Source organism: Talpa occidentalis, unplaced genomic scaffold (genome assembly GCF_014898055.3).
Source record: "Talpa occidentalis isolate TD23 unplaced genomic scaffold, MPIMG_talOcc4v2.1 talOcc4.10, whole genome shotgun sequence".
NCBI classification, from domain to species: domain Eukaryota; kingdom Metazoa; phylum Chordata; class Mammalia; order Eulipotyphla; family Talpidae; genus Talpa; species Talpa occidentalis.
Window position 1 is genome coordinate 13,922,650 of NW_023600993.1, and position 14,984 is coordinate 13,937,633.

General features: G+C 42.5%; 1 long non-coding RNA gene across 1 annotated transcript in view; it reads right to left on the minus strand.

Moving 5' to 3' along the window:
- The window catches only part of LOC119252567 (uncharacterized), a 59,295-nt gene extending 45,939 nt beyond the window's left edge, over positions 1-13,356 (minus strand). The window contains exons 1-2 of the long non-coding RNA XR_008553344.1: positions 13,323-13,356; positions 6,479-6,621 (exon numbers count right to left, since the gene is read on the minus strand). This is a non-coding gene — a long non-coding RNA (uncharacterized LOC119252567). The remainder of the gene's footprint in view (positions 1-6,478; positions 6,622-13,322) is intronic.
- Positions 13,357-14,984: the final 1,628 nt, after the last annotated feature.

Consider the following 14,984-nt stretch of genomic DNA (forward strand, 5'->3'; position numbering starts at 1 on the left):
GTGGCAATTGTGAACTCTGTATCTGAAGGAAGTTAAACCTTCCATGTCTTGTAGTTATATTCTGGAGAATTTTTCTCTGTTGTGATGACACATTTTCTTCAGGTCTCAAGGTACCATGTGTTGTATTTTTTTTTTGTCTGCCCATTTTGCTGCTTTATATTTCCCTTTTTTAAAAAAGTCTCTATCACAGTCACATAAAGGTCACACTACTCCTAGTTTTCTAGAAGGCGGTACTGTGGTTTTATTTGATTATTTGAGTTTTATTGGCCTTTCCCAACTTCTGTAGGTCCCAAGACCTGATCTTGAAGTTGCTGAGTCACGGGAAAATGAAGGACCTGGAAGGTGTCCATTGCTATCCAGAATGCATCTGTGGAGGCTGTTTATGTTTATGATACCCCTGATAACCCTCCTCTCTAAGGTTCCACACTTGAGTCTCTGTAGTCTGTGTATTGTCAATGCACTTGAGGAGCTCAGTAACAGCCCTGAAGGGTGTAGGAAGAATGCAGCCTAACTTGTCCTTGTTCTTTCCACTGGGGACCCAGACTACTTGGAGAACCATAGCTCCTCTGCACATGTCTCCCCAGTAAAGGGCATGTGTGTCCACATCACTCGGCTTGCCCTTCCCCAGGGCTACAGATTAAGTAGCAGTGCTAAAGTTTGTATGATGCCTTCCCTGCCCCAGATCACAGATTCCAGGCATTTCTCTCCACCACTCTTTTATTTAATGAGGCACGGATCTCCACAGTGTCCCTTCTAGTGCAGTATGTCCTGGTCTCTGATGTCCAAGAGGTGTTCTAGAACACCTTCACCCCAAGTTACAGAACCCTTTTTGTACTGTGCTGGTCTGGTTAACTTTAGATTATCCTTTCAGGAACAAAATCAGGAATCTCTTCTGATACCAGATTGAACTGATCTCACAAGTCATAAATTCTTTTGAGAATCTCATGAAAACCACAGGCCTTTGTTGAGAAAAAAAATATACAGCTAAAAATAGACATTGGTAATTTTAAAGAACTTATCCCTAAGATATTCCAAGAGTCTTTGCATAAAAACTTTTGTCCTGTGAACAGAAGTGGTTAGTAAACTTTTCCATAAATATCCAGATAGAAAATATTTTAGGCTTGATGGACCACACATTCTCTGCTGCAACTACTCTACTCAGTCTTTGTATCAAGAAAAAGCTGTCGACAATAGATAATGGTGTGACTGTGCTAAAAAATGAAATAAAAGTAATTGTATTTATAGAAACAGGTGGTGGTAGTAACTGGACCATGGGTTGTAGATTGCCATCTAAAGCATGTATGTTGGAATAAGATATACCTAGGCTATTAGCTGTTCAACCTTGGGGGTTCACTTAATTCAGCTTTGTTTTTCTCATCTGTAAAATGGGATGTGGTGATTTTTGCTATAAATTATTATGTTGAGAATTAACTGAGATCATCCACCCAAAATCCAATTCCCTTGAATATTATTTTGATATTTAATTATACTAGTAATAGTAAATAAATGCTAATGTGAGAGCCCTTTATAAATTACACAGATATCACACAATATTAATTATTGCTAGTGTTATTACTGATAGACAGAGAGGGTATGTATACTTACCCAAGCAGAAATGGAGAACTGAAATGTGGCATTTTGTTCTAGAATTGTGAAATAAGAGGGATGGATGCCTGACAAGGCCTTACGTGTCCCAGACATCATCTCTCTCTCCAAACTCATCCTGCTCACTGTATTTCTCACACCCTGATCTCCCTCTAGATCTACACGATCTCCAGATAAACTGCCTGGGATGCCTGTGATGTTTTTCCCCTTCCCCATCCTTCAGGCCTCTGTTGAAGCATCACTTCCTTAGAGGGTAGCTCATGCAGGACCTTGTTCTTTTCCCTTGTCACACTCATTGTGCTTTGTACTTAATTGTTTTTTGATTTTTGAATGTCTTCTCCATTAGAACTATAGGTTGCTAAAGGCCTGGACTATGTCTGTTTGTGTCATTTTTGTGTGTCTGGAATTTAGCACTGGACCTGACAGTAGATATTTAAGAAACAGTTCATGAATGAACAAGCCACTTTTACCCAAGGTTACTCTTGATGAAAAGCGAAATAAAGAAACTTTGTCCTTGGTGTCTTTCTATTTGTGTTCCTTTTTTTTTTTGATGGAGAGGGGGGAAGGTGAGGGTGTGGGTGGGAGTAGAAAGGGGAACTCTTTTACTCAGGTAGTTCTGTGCCTTATGCTGCCTTCTGTAGTGTTCCATGATCAAGTTCCCCCATTATAAACTCAGCTGTTCAGTGCCTCTCCCAACTGTCATATAATAAAGCCATATCTCAGTATCATATTTGTCAATAATGACAGACCTCCAGGAGTAGTTGGCTTTAACAGAGAATTCTAGGGAAGCAGAGTCTTAACAACAGAGCATAGCTTTTTAATGGTTGACTTCTAGGATGAAGTAAATGGATGAGTGGGATAAATTATGGAAGAGGAACCACGCCTGGAATCTTTCAAATCACAGTTGAATGCTGGCTGTCTGCTCTCAAGCAGCAGCAGGGCAAATATTTGGGTCTGAGAGAGGCATTTGCTCTTCCTGCAGGAAAATCCCACCATCTAATTCACCAAACATGCTGACATAAAAATATTTTGGAAGTGACACTAACTCAGTGATTTCTTCTCCATCCTCCCTTCTTTTTAGCTGTCTGATGACTTAAGCTTTTACTCCTGGGTATGGCAGAGAAGGAGAAAGATATAAAAAATAATCCTGGCTATCAGTGGTAAATTCCTGAGCACCTCAAACTGCTTGTGTAGGGTAGGGGTAAAATTCTTTACAAAGAGAAGTAAGCTTAATATTCACTAACGGTGAAGGTGGAAGAATATAGCAGGAGATCTTGGCGGGCCATGTCCCATCTCTTAGACTCATTTCTGATCCCAGGCATAGCTTTGTTTGGTAGTGCTGTGCGCCCTGACAGTGCTCCTCTTAAACTCCAGCCAGGTTTCCACATACTCTTATGCCTGACAGATTTCTCGAAAGCTATGGGAGCCTAGTTATTACACAGAGATAGCCCAGAAAGAGATGGAAGTTAACACCTTAGGGGCAACTCTCAACCAATGGGGTATGGGTAGTCAGCATTCCAGGCTTCTCTACTTTGAACAGACAGTTCTGGGAAGTGCTTTGTAAGTTTCTCAGAGGGTCCAGTGTAGTTGGGTACTCACTGCTGACAGCAGCAACCTCAATAGCCTAATTTTATGGAGTTTCATTCTCCTGCTCTCATTCTCTTATCCCTTCATTCATGTTTTCGAAGACCCAACTCTCCTTTCAGTCACACTGTTATAAGAAGCCTATGCTAAGACAAAGGGTGATCTATCAAGAGCATCTTAAAGTACTTTTTTATAAAATGTGGTGATTTGCTATTATTTTTCTGTTGAAAACAAAGATGAAGAAAATGGCCTTGAGCTGAAATATATGAATTCAGAAGATGTAGGCATCCACTTTCTGGAAAGAGGCTCTGTGGACCAGCACTATGCAATATGGTAGCCACTAGCCATCTTAGCTATTGAGCACTTGAACATAGCTAGTGTGACTGAGGAACTGAAATTTTAATTTAATTAAATTTAACTTTAACTTAATAAAGTTACATCTGCATAGTAGTTAGTGTATTGGACATTTCTGACTTTGTGTTGATGCACAGAAATAATACTCTAACCATTGATAATTACAGCATGGCTTTAGACATAAAAAAAAAATCTCCTGGGGGCTTAAAATTCTTATTTTGGTGTGTGTATAGTTGACTTTACTTGTTTCTTAGCAAACACATATCCCACTTATCTCTTTTGCAGACTCCTAATTTTATTTAGTGTGTTATTGTGCCCAGTTTGAAAAAAAAAAAAAAAAGCCCACAGATAAAACTTGATTTCCCAGACTTCCTAACAATGGTGAGTAGTCATGGGAGATTCCCATTACTTACAAAAAAAACCTGCCTGGAGCAATGAAGGCATCTTATCCTTTGCCCCTTTCTGTTCCTTTTCTTCTTGCCTGATCATTCATCATGCTTAGAAGTACAAGGTCATCTTACCATCCATAGAAAGCAAGCCACCTCCTTTTTCCACAGTGGAAAAAGCTTGAGTCCTAATGCCTTTCTATATTGGCTATACCAACCCTGGCCTCTTTACTCAGACTTTGTGTTGATTAACACAAATAAAACTCTTACTATTGCTACTTGCAGCAGAATGTATCATGACTGTTATAGATTATTTTACAGAGGTAGGTTAACACTGCTATATTTAGCTTTCGTATTGGATTGGGAGGTAGTGGAACTGATTATAAAGTTCTGTGCACATATTGCTTGGAAACCTTGGAAAATGAGCATAGGTTACAGCTATAAACTAGAAAATGTGAACCTCTCTGGTGTTTAATCTCAATATACCAACTATTAGGTGACAGTAATAGTATCTCGGAAGAATAATAAAGGACTGTTTCTACCAAGGATTTATTAAATGTTTCTAGATGGATAAAACACTCTCAGAGTGAAAGATGGATTTTCACTGCTGGGACTGGGACCTCTGGATGAGGCTAAAACACTAAGCATCTTGATACGGAAAGATGCCTAACTTAGGAGACTACCAGTGTAGGTCTTGCACCAAACAGATAATCCCATATCCACTCCATCTCCCTCTGTGATGGACAATTTGGCTGAACAGCTGCACAGTTCCCTTATAACCCATTTCAAGTGCTTGGTGAATATTTGGGGGACCAAGCCCATTTACTCCTATCATGGAGATTATCAACTAACCACAGGCCACACTTCTGCCAGAGGAAAATGATATTTTACTCTCCCTGTCTTTCGTTGAATAAAGAGATTTTTGAACCGAGCTCCTTAAAATATCAATGCTCCATTTTATTCCCCAGATACAGATATAAATCTTTATAATGGTACACTTTACAAGCAGCACTCTGGAGTCTTTTTTGATTGGTAATCACAGTGTTTCCTTATTAATACTGTAAAAAAATGTAAAAGGCATAAACATTTTGCAATCTATCTGTTCTTTCTATGCGGGCATACATCAGGGGCTGCTTTAAGCATTCCTAATAGTTCACCCATCACATTTTTTATGAGTTTATATGGGAAGAAAATTGTACCAGAAAACTGAATTCAATGACTGCCATTCTATGAATAAATTCTGTTATCTTTGATACTCTGGGTATAATAAAAACATACAAAAGTTAAATTTCACCATCTTTGCAGAGTTATGTCAAGTATTTTTAATGTCAATAAGACATTGCTGTTTCAACCAATGTCTTTTCCCTCCAAAAAATACTGCTTGATTTTCAGGTTATGTTTTCATTAAAACAACTTGTTTTTAACAGCGAGGCACTGTGTATGTTTGCTAATTTATGTGTACTACAAACGCTGATCAAAACTAAGAGTTATAAATTTGAGACATGGAGCTCAGTAAAAATCCATCTACAATTTGGATGAAAGATTAAAAGTCAGGTTTCGATATAATGTGTTTTATATAAGTTAGATCAGAAAATATCTGGGTAGAATAACTGATAAAGCAGATTCCTATATATTTTTGTACTGACATACATCTCCTATGATTCAGCACATTTTACATTGTATTCTAGAAATATATTCTATAAATAAGAATTTTTTCCTTATGATAATCTGTGATATTTTTTCTTCAAAAAGAACAGTGATTTAAATATTCTAAAACAAAGAGATTTTCCTGAATCATCCAACTTCAATATTTACAAATTGATTCGCAATGCTTTCTTTACATGAAAATGAGCTCCTAGTTAAAAAAAAAATATTGAAGTAACATTTGTTACTTCAGTAGTATATATATATACTTTAAGCATGCATCATTAATGAAATCTGTATATATTTCATTAAGTCCATCACTAAAAGTCTAATTGCATCCTTTGCCATAAAATTGACTCCTTCACCTGGTCTACTCATCCCTTTTCCCCTTCTGATAATCACTAATTTGGTTTTATGATCTATAGGTTTATTTTTGTCTTATTTCATTCACTTTTGTTTAATTCATTATTTGATTTTGCTTATATACCATAAACAAGTTAAATAATACAATGTTTGTCTTTGTCCATCTGATTTTTTCATTAAGCATAATATCCTCCAGGTCCTTCCATCTTAGCAACTACTTTATGTAGGGGAATCCTGGAGCTCAGAGTCTCCCCAAAGTACTGACCCATAGCTCCTCAGCTGCCCCTCTAAAGGTCTATCATTTTCCCTTTTTGGGGGGAGGGGGTGAGAAATTTTACTTTAAAAAGAGCCAACCAAGCTAAGTGATCATTTCCTTAGTGTTGACTTAATTGCCAAGACACAGAAAGAACAAAACTAAGTATGAAAGGCACTCAGGATTTTCAAAGCTTGGAAGTCCTCTGCTGCTTGCACTCCCAACCACCCAGCATCTCAGAATAGGCCCACCCACGTGAGCTATAAACCAACAAACACAGTGCAGGTACTTGCTAGTGATGTAGACTCAGCCACTGGGTGGTTATGGCCCTTCAGACTTGACATTTGGGACACTGGTCTCCTACATTCTCTTCAACCTTGCCCAGGAGAGGTCTTCACTTCAATCCCTGGTCTCAGGTGAATTCTGAAGCTTCTGCAAGTAGGAAAAGGAAGAAATGACTTAGAATATAAAATATGATTTAGTACCAGTTCTAGAAGCAAAAAGTAAAAAATTCTTTATTTCTAAAAATATGCAGGTGGGCCTCCCCTGGTGGCGCATCAGTTGAGCATTGGACTGCGAAGCTGCCTGTAGCCTCTGCAGCACCAGTTCGATCCCTGGCCACCAGCGAGGGTCCCACATGGTGCAACAGACCTCTCCTGCCGCACCCGCTGCTCCCCTCAGCAGTGTATTTCGTCTTCCTGTTCTGTTCCCCACTCTGGCTCTGGTGAATTCTATCACCCTCCCGCACTTCTGACTATACCCAGGGCTTGTACAAATAAATAAATAAATCTTTTAAAAAATAAAAATAAAAATATGCAGGTAATGGAAATAAATGTGCCTCTGCAGTGTGAATACATGTCAGATGACCTGAATTCTCCATTTGCCTGTGGTGACAGTTTCTGATCTTTGTAATGAGCAGATTTCCCAGAAAAATTAGAATCATAAAAATGGAAGGCAGACTTCAAGAACAGGTCCAAGAGGGGGTGACAAAGGTGTGTCATTAGACACACCCTACCTTCTTTTAGGGCATTCACTGGTTAATTTTCATCCCTGGGCTAAGGCATCTTTTCCGGAGCTACCTGGCCAGATGACTCCATCTGAGAAAATGAGTGTTTTGTTTTCTTTTAAAAGTGTACATGAAGATGCTTATTTGTGAAGAAGATTCCAGAGTTGGCATCCTTGGAGGTTAATCCTGATTAATAGGTCCTTGGTTATATAATTTTGGCTCTTACTTGAGGTGGAGGTTCTGGTCTTCAGCCGCCCTGCAATTATCATCAAGTCGCAGGGCACACCTTGTGGGCATCCTTGTGTGGAGGCAATGGCTCAATTGGATAGAATAAATCATACCTTATAACCAGGAAGCACTTGTTAAGCATCTCACCTTTCAGAATTCCACCATCCCCTCCTGTTTCCCATGTCCATTGGCATTAGGAAGAGGTATTTTGTTTTGCTTTTGTATGACATTTGCTAAAGTTTTTCCTTGCTTTGGGGTGACTGTCAGCATGAAGGAGAAAGTGGAACCAATAATGTTTGAGTGTTTTTGCCCTGGAGAAATTAAGCTGACATGTCATGTTCACACTTAGACTCACACTGGGACAGTCAGGACTGGACTGTGGATAGCTAATTGTTTCAACATTATGTCTTTTAATTTAATTTGATAAACAAGAATGACTGCACACAATGTCTCCATCAATTTCTGGGAAATGCCTCAATTGTGCGTTATTTCTACATGCAACAATCAGTGAGAGTTTGGTGTTGAAGTGTGAGAACTTTGGTGAGAGTTTTTAAGATAGTGGTCTCAGTAGTTATTTCAAATTTCACTTGAAACCTTTGCTGATTCACAAAGTTACCCTAGAGGGATTTTGAGGATACGGTCTCATTTGTAACAATTTAAGAAAGTGAAGAATTTCCCAAACACTTTCTAAGTATGGAAGACAGTGCTAGATATTGTGGGGATAGAGAAATTTTAGAACTTACCATTAAAGAAATTTATAATCTAACTGGAGTGTCAGAACTATGTCTAACTTAGATATCCATGGCTTGGCGCTCAACAAGGGATTGTGATTATAAATACCAAAAGGATTCCAAATATTTTACCTGTTTTTCAAGATTACAGCTAACTCTAACTCCAATCTCAATCAATCCCAACCTGAACCAAACTTCAACCCTAACCCCGCTAAAAATAATAGTAGAGTTCCCATATTGAGGACCTGGAATGTGTTAGGCATTGTGAGATGTTCTTTATATATGTGATGCTATTTAGTTCTGCACTATATATGTGATGCTATTTAGTTCTGCCTTGCTTTATCTTTTCTACCAGTTCATGTGCAAATTCCAGGTATTGCAAGATTTGGGTTGAGGTGGATGACCACTGAAATCACTGAACTGCTGCCCCAGACTTGTCTTTTTCTGTCTGATTTATCTCACTTAATAAAATGCCCTTAAGGGCCATCCATGTTGTTACAAGTAGAAGGATTTCCTTTTTAACAACTAAATAATATCCCTGCATGTATATGTGTATTTGTGATTACCACATCTTTAACCATTCATCCATGTATGTACACCTAAGTTGTTTTTATATATTGGCTTTATGAAAAATGTTGCAATAAACATGGGGATGTATATATCCTTTTTGATATACTGTTTTGGTCTCCTTTGGATATCTATTTAGAAGTGGGTTTGCTGAATCACATGGTAGTTCTATTTTTTTTTTTACTGTTATTAAAGTACTATTATTGTATATCCTTCCTAGGTAGATTTGTTTTTAAATTTCATACTGTTTTCCATTGTGTTGTAATGATTTAAATTCCCACTAAAAGTATTCCAAAGAAAAATTATTAGTTTTAAAATAGTTTGTTCTTTTCCTTATGTCCTCTTTCTAATTTAATACCATTAAGTAAGATGGTATAGGCCATCTACAAGAATATGAGTATGTACTTAAGACAACTAGGGTAAGATGCAACTTGTGTCTCCTATAATGTATTATTGAACGTAAAGAAGCAGCCTGATTAAATGTTAATATTACTAGAAGAAGATGACTTGACTTTTTGCTGGGACTGGAAAAAGAGTTAAATGGTCTAGTTAAAAACTGGTACCTCAGACTTTGTGTGAGGAGAATAAGACGGTGAAAATGTTTGTGAAAAATGAAAAGTGCCAATTTATCAGGGAGATCTCAAGTGAAAAACAAATTAGAAATAATATAAAACTCATACTACTTAATAGCAACCCAAACCAAATCACCCAATTTACGAAGGGGCAAAGGTCCTGAATGTGTATTTTTCCAGAGAAGACTTAAAATGATCAACAGATACATGAAAAGCTGCGGTCACCAATCATTAGGGAAATGCAAATAAAAATCACAATAAGATGTCACTTCACACTTATCGGGATGGCTATTATAAAAAACAGTAACAAATGCTAGTGAAGCTGTGCATAAAAGGGAACCCTTGTACACTGTGGGTAGAAATGTCAATTTATGCAGCCACTATAGAAAACAGTACGGGTGTTCTTCAAGAAATTAAAAATAAAACTACTATGCGATCTGACAATCCCACTTCTGTGTATATCTCCAAAGGAGACAAAACTATTATTAAAGAGATATCTGCCCTTCCATGTTCACTGCAGCATTACAATAGTCAAGGTATGGAAACATTGCAAGTGTCCATCACCTGTTGACTGGATCAAGACAGTGTGAATATATATTATAGATACGTACACTGTAGAGAGATAGGCTGAGTACCAAAAAAGAGGAAAAGATTCATGTTCCCTTGAAAGACATTTGTGGGTGAATTAGACGTGGAGAATGGTTAAGACAGGAATTCGGGGGGGGGGGCAGGGCATAGGCATGCATTTGAGTGGAACTTGTTCCCCTGGTGAGATTTTTATATTCACCACTGCTTCCTGGAGGTGTCTTATCTATTTACTCTTAATCTGAAGCAGAGGCAGGTACCTTCTGGGTGGTTCTGTAAATCTGAATAAGGAAAGAGCCCTGTCTTTGTCTGTTAATAGAGGGCTTGCTACACACCTTTCATTTATAGAGACTTGTAAATAAATATACATATATACATTGTTTATATATAAACAAATACATATATATCCACTACAGAGGTACTTTCAAATCTATTTACATATAAATCTCATAATAGTATCATAAAATTGGGAATTAGCATCTACAGTTTATAGATGAGAACTATAGATTGCAAAGGTCAACGAGCTCTGTGAGGTTCACACAGCCATAGAGGGGCAGGTAGGATGGATAACCAGTTTCTGTCCCCTAATCCCTTTCTCCCTAGGAGAGAATCTGGTCCTTTGAGACTCAGCTGGGTTTGAGGCCTGATGCAGCAATGGCTCCCTGGTAGTGTGACCTAGAGACTATGTGCCCCAGGAAAAACACCAGCTCACCTTGGCCCTCTCTGGAACCCAGTCTCTGCCCCCCAGTAGGGGAGGAATGGATGCTTCTGGGCAGGACTCTTACCTGGCAAAAGCCCAGGGCTCAGCAGGCTGAACCAGAGTCCTCCAGCCAGGTGCGTCCGGCCTAAGTCACCCCCCGGGCCAGGTGAGGCTCTGAGGTGGCACCTGCCTGTGGTTGGCAAGACTTCTGACAGGGCTGCCTAATCCCAAATAATAATAATGACAACAATAGTGGTAATAATGGAGGGCTTTATATGTGAAAAGTGAGGTTCAATCCTGAAAGGTCCAGGAACTCCACAAAAGGTCCTGATAAGTATTATTATCTCCTGGGAGGGTACCAGATTTAGCTTGTGGGCAAATTCTATGTGGGGAGGTACAGAACTAGAGAGATAGTGAGAGTAGGTAATAATAATGAGAGCCAATCTGAATACCTATAGTGAGAAAAAAGGTCAGGCAGAAAGATACATTGGGAGAATCAAGGTTAATTCAGGGAGAACTTTTCTTCCCTGTTTCTCTGTAGGACATAAATTACCAGCAGCAAATGACAGAGCACAAACTCCAGTTTTGGGTTTTTTTTTTTTGCCTAGAAGAACTGGGGTGTAGGCCAGAGGAGTTGGGGTGTGGTGAGAGGATTCACCAGAGACAGAGTGGGGAGCAGAGCAGGCAGATTGAAATATACTGCTAAGGGGAGTGGCAGGGGAAACAGGAGAGGTCTGCTGTGCCATGTGGGTTAGGTGCCTGGTGGGTGGGGGTGGGAGACACCTCAGGCCTTAGCAGTGATAGAGCTGAGCCTTAACCCTTAGGCCCCAGGGAGGCCCACAAACTCCAGTTTTAAGGTGAAGAGCCGACTACTGTAGGAGAGGCTGTTTGCTCTGCATGTGTGATCAGAATATAGGTAGGGTCTTCTTCGGGCTGTATTCCCAGGGGTCTTTGGGGACTAGCAGATGATCGTAAAGAATGAAAATGGTTGTAGGGTAAGGAAAAATGTCAGGCTTTTCTGCCCTCCCGCCATCAGGATAGATGATGGATCCTTGTGGTCCTGAATGCATGCCTGATGGCGGGCACCTGGAATAGGGTGTGGGCAGATGTAGATAGGGTTCACCTGGGCTGAGACTGTGCTTTTTAAGGGCAGCATCACGGGGACGCCAGAAGAAGCCAAAAGAGAAGCCGAGAGAGAAGCCAGAGAAGCAGAAGCTGAGAGAAGGCCGGAGAGCCCAGAGTGAAGACCTGCTGGGGGCTGGGAGGCCTGCCAGCTTCCCGGCCCCCCAGCACCCCTGCCTGCCATATGCCTGGTGAACCCCAATAAAAAACCTGCAAAACCACTGAGGACTCCGATTCCTCCTTTACCCGGTCTGCATGGGATCACAGAAAACCTGCTCAGTGGTCATTCCTGCCCCTACAGTGGTCAAATGGAAAGTACACAGAGTTCAAGTAAAATGAGATGAATATGACAAATGCAGCAGAATTGGGGGGTGATAAGGCTGGGGTGGGCACTAAAGGATGGGTGGCAAACTAAAGGGAGAGCATATGCCCCTTCTGAAGGGGGCTGTGGCCACTCAGATCCAACTAAAGCTGGCTTCATGTTGCCAGAGACTTCAGTTTTGAAAAGAAACTGGATATCGAAATTTTCCTGGAAAATCTCTTGAATTTGAAATATTGGTAATTAATTTGAACATGTTCAAATGCTGTTGACTTATGGCCTGCCTGATTGGGGTTCTCTTCAAAGACAATTTCACACATTTTAAGATTTTAAGAAGTTCATCCTCATCATACATGAGACAGAGCCGGGCCCCAGGAAACACCCACCTCCTTTGAAATCTGCAGCCCCAAGGTTACACAGGAAGCCAGTGGAAAGGACAGGGGGTCCACATCCCAGCTATAGATGTGCGTCTGGACACTGCATGGGGGAGAGGGGAGTGTGTGAGGGGTGTTGGCTGTAGGGGGTGTCCAGGTATGGCCTCCAGTGGTCAGGAGGGAACAACAAAAAGGAGCTTGGGGGCCTCCCTGGTGGTGCAAGGGGTTAAGTACCGCACTGTGAAGCTGTCCGCAGCCTCTGCAGCACCAGTTCGATCCCCGGCCAACCAGGGAGATACCCACATGGCGCGGCAGACCTCTCCTGTCTGGCCTGCTGCTCCCCTCAGCAGTGTATTTCGTCAGTCTGCCTGTTCTGTTCCCCACTCTGTCTCTGGTAGATCCTCTCATCCCCTGCATCTCTGGCCTATACTCCAGCTCTTGTATGCATAGATAAATAAATCTTTTTTTTAAAAAAGGAGCTTGGCAGGGGGTCGAGCTAGAGAGGAGGGACCCAGCAGGGCTACAGGAAGCAGCCTGGGAAAACTGTGTCTCTCCTAGCCTGCCCGCCCCATCTTTCTCTCTCCTGTCCTGTTCTCACCTCCTTTCTCTCCACCTTTCTCCCTCTTCCTCTCCACAGATTCACCGACCACCACCATCGCGTCGGGAGTCTGGCTAAGCTGGAGCGACGCCATCTTGGCGGCCAAGTCACGTCTCTAATTGTTTTTCTACTGTGTCAGGTGAATTCAGGTGCACAGGTTTCCTCGGTTACCTGCAAGGGGATCCTTCCCTGAGAAACAGCTGGAAGGGCGAGCAGCAGCCGCAGCCATGGGGGCTCAGCTGGAAACTATTTGAGCGTTCCCGGCTCCCCACCCTCCCGGTGACCCAGGAAATCTCACCAAATGCCACGGCACACCTAACACAAGGCTCACCTGGAGAAAGAGCAGGCCCGAGGCTCGAGGGGCGGTGCCTAGGCCTAGGCCAGGCGGGGCCCGGGACGCCTGCGCAGGCCGCGCCGCCCGTTTCTGGCCGTCGCCGTGAAGGCCGAGCCCGCCGGGCCTGGCTGTCCCGGGCTGGACGCCCGCGGGGCCCGCCCTGGCTCGTCTGTGAAAGCAAAGCGGCCTGTCGCGAACTTTCAGAAGACGTGGGCACCTGTGTAGGTTCTCTCCAGTGTGGAGCCTGCCAAGGTGGAGGTGACCCCGGCCCTTCCGGTTCTCTCAGGGGAAGCGCCTCAGGGAGCAGCAGAAACTCAACGATAAGGGGATGGAGGGTTACTGGGGCACTGGGGACAGCAGACAAGTCTGCGGCCTGGATGGAAACCTGCTGGGGAAGTGTCGGTGAGTAGCCGCCCCTGCGTGGGTTAATGTCAGCGCCTTCTCTAGACACTGCGGAGGCCGCCAGCGACCAGTGGTCGCTGCCACTCAAAGTGTGGTCCGCGGACCGGCAGCTTCAGCATCACCTGGGAGCTTGTTATAAATGGCTGCACCCCAGACTGATTGCTTTTCTATTTTTTTATTTTTTTGATTTTAAGAGCAGGTTTATTAGGGAAAGGGACAGAAGAATATAGAAAACTTGTATAGACACAAGCGTGCAGAAAGAGCTGCCTGGAAAGGGACAGGTTTGCTGAGAGAGGCCTGCATGGTTGCAGTCTGGTGGCCTTCACAGGCCTCCGGCAGGCAGGAGGCTGCTGACCTGCAGAGGGAGAGAGTTGGTGAAGAGGCACCTGCATAGTCACAGGTGGGCAGAGGGAGTGATGCCTTTGATGACATTTCCATGCATGCGCATTACAGTTGGAGAAACTGCTGCTCAGAAGCAGATCTCCGCCCTGGAAACATCTGGGCCCACCACAACTCTCCTCCCAGCCCAAGTCTCTGATTTAGTCATTCTTGGGGTGGTGTCTGGGCTGCAGAAATGTTTGAATCCTTTCTCTGGTATTTCTGATGTGCACCCAGGTTTGGGGGCTACTACTATTTAGAAATTTGCATTCTTGGGCCCCATCTTAGACCCAGTGAATCAGAATCTCTTCTCTCAAGTTTTGTGGGTGCTTTCTGATGCTTGCATTTGGGAAGCCGTGTCCCAAAGGGTGACAGTCTATGGCAGAGACAGGAGAAGACAGCATCTCTATGTAGTGGGATGACCCAGGCGGGGGGGGGGGGGAGGGAGGGAGTGGGGGGGGGTCCACCTTGTCCTGTGAGGTACATCCAGCGGTTTGCAGGAGAGGACAGAAAACCTTCCACGGAGGTGGCATCTAGAGGGGTGTGTGGGGCCTAGCCAGATAGGAACATCCCTGTGATGAGAGAGCTAAAGTCCAGTGGATCACTTAGTGGTTCCATTTGGCTATAGGAGGGGGGATGCTGAGTTGTGAAACTAAAGCTGCAGCTCAGAGACAGATCATGAAGGACCTTGTGGATTGCCTTAGGAGTTTTCACGCTATTCCCAGATGGGTTTTGGTGGGAGAGTATTCGGGAGATCACTGTGGTTACCATGGGGGTAGGGTAGACACTGGGCACAAAAAACCTGATTGGAAAATGGTGCTGATTGTTCAGACAAGGGCTGTTATCCAATCAGCCAGAGTTTACTGATTTGTATGTGAT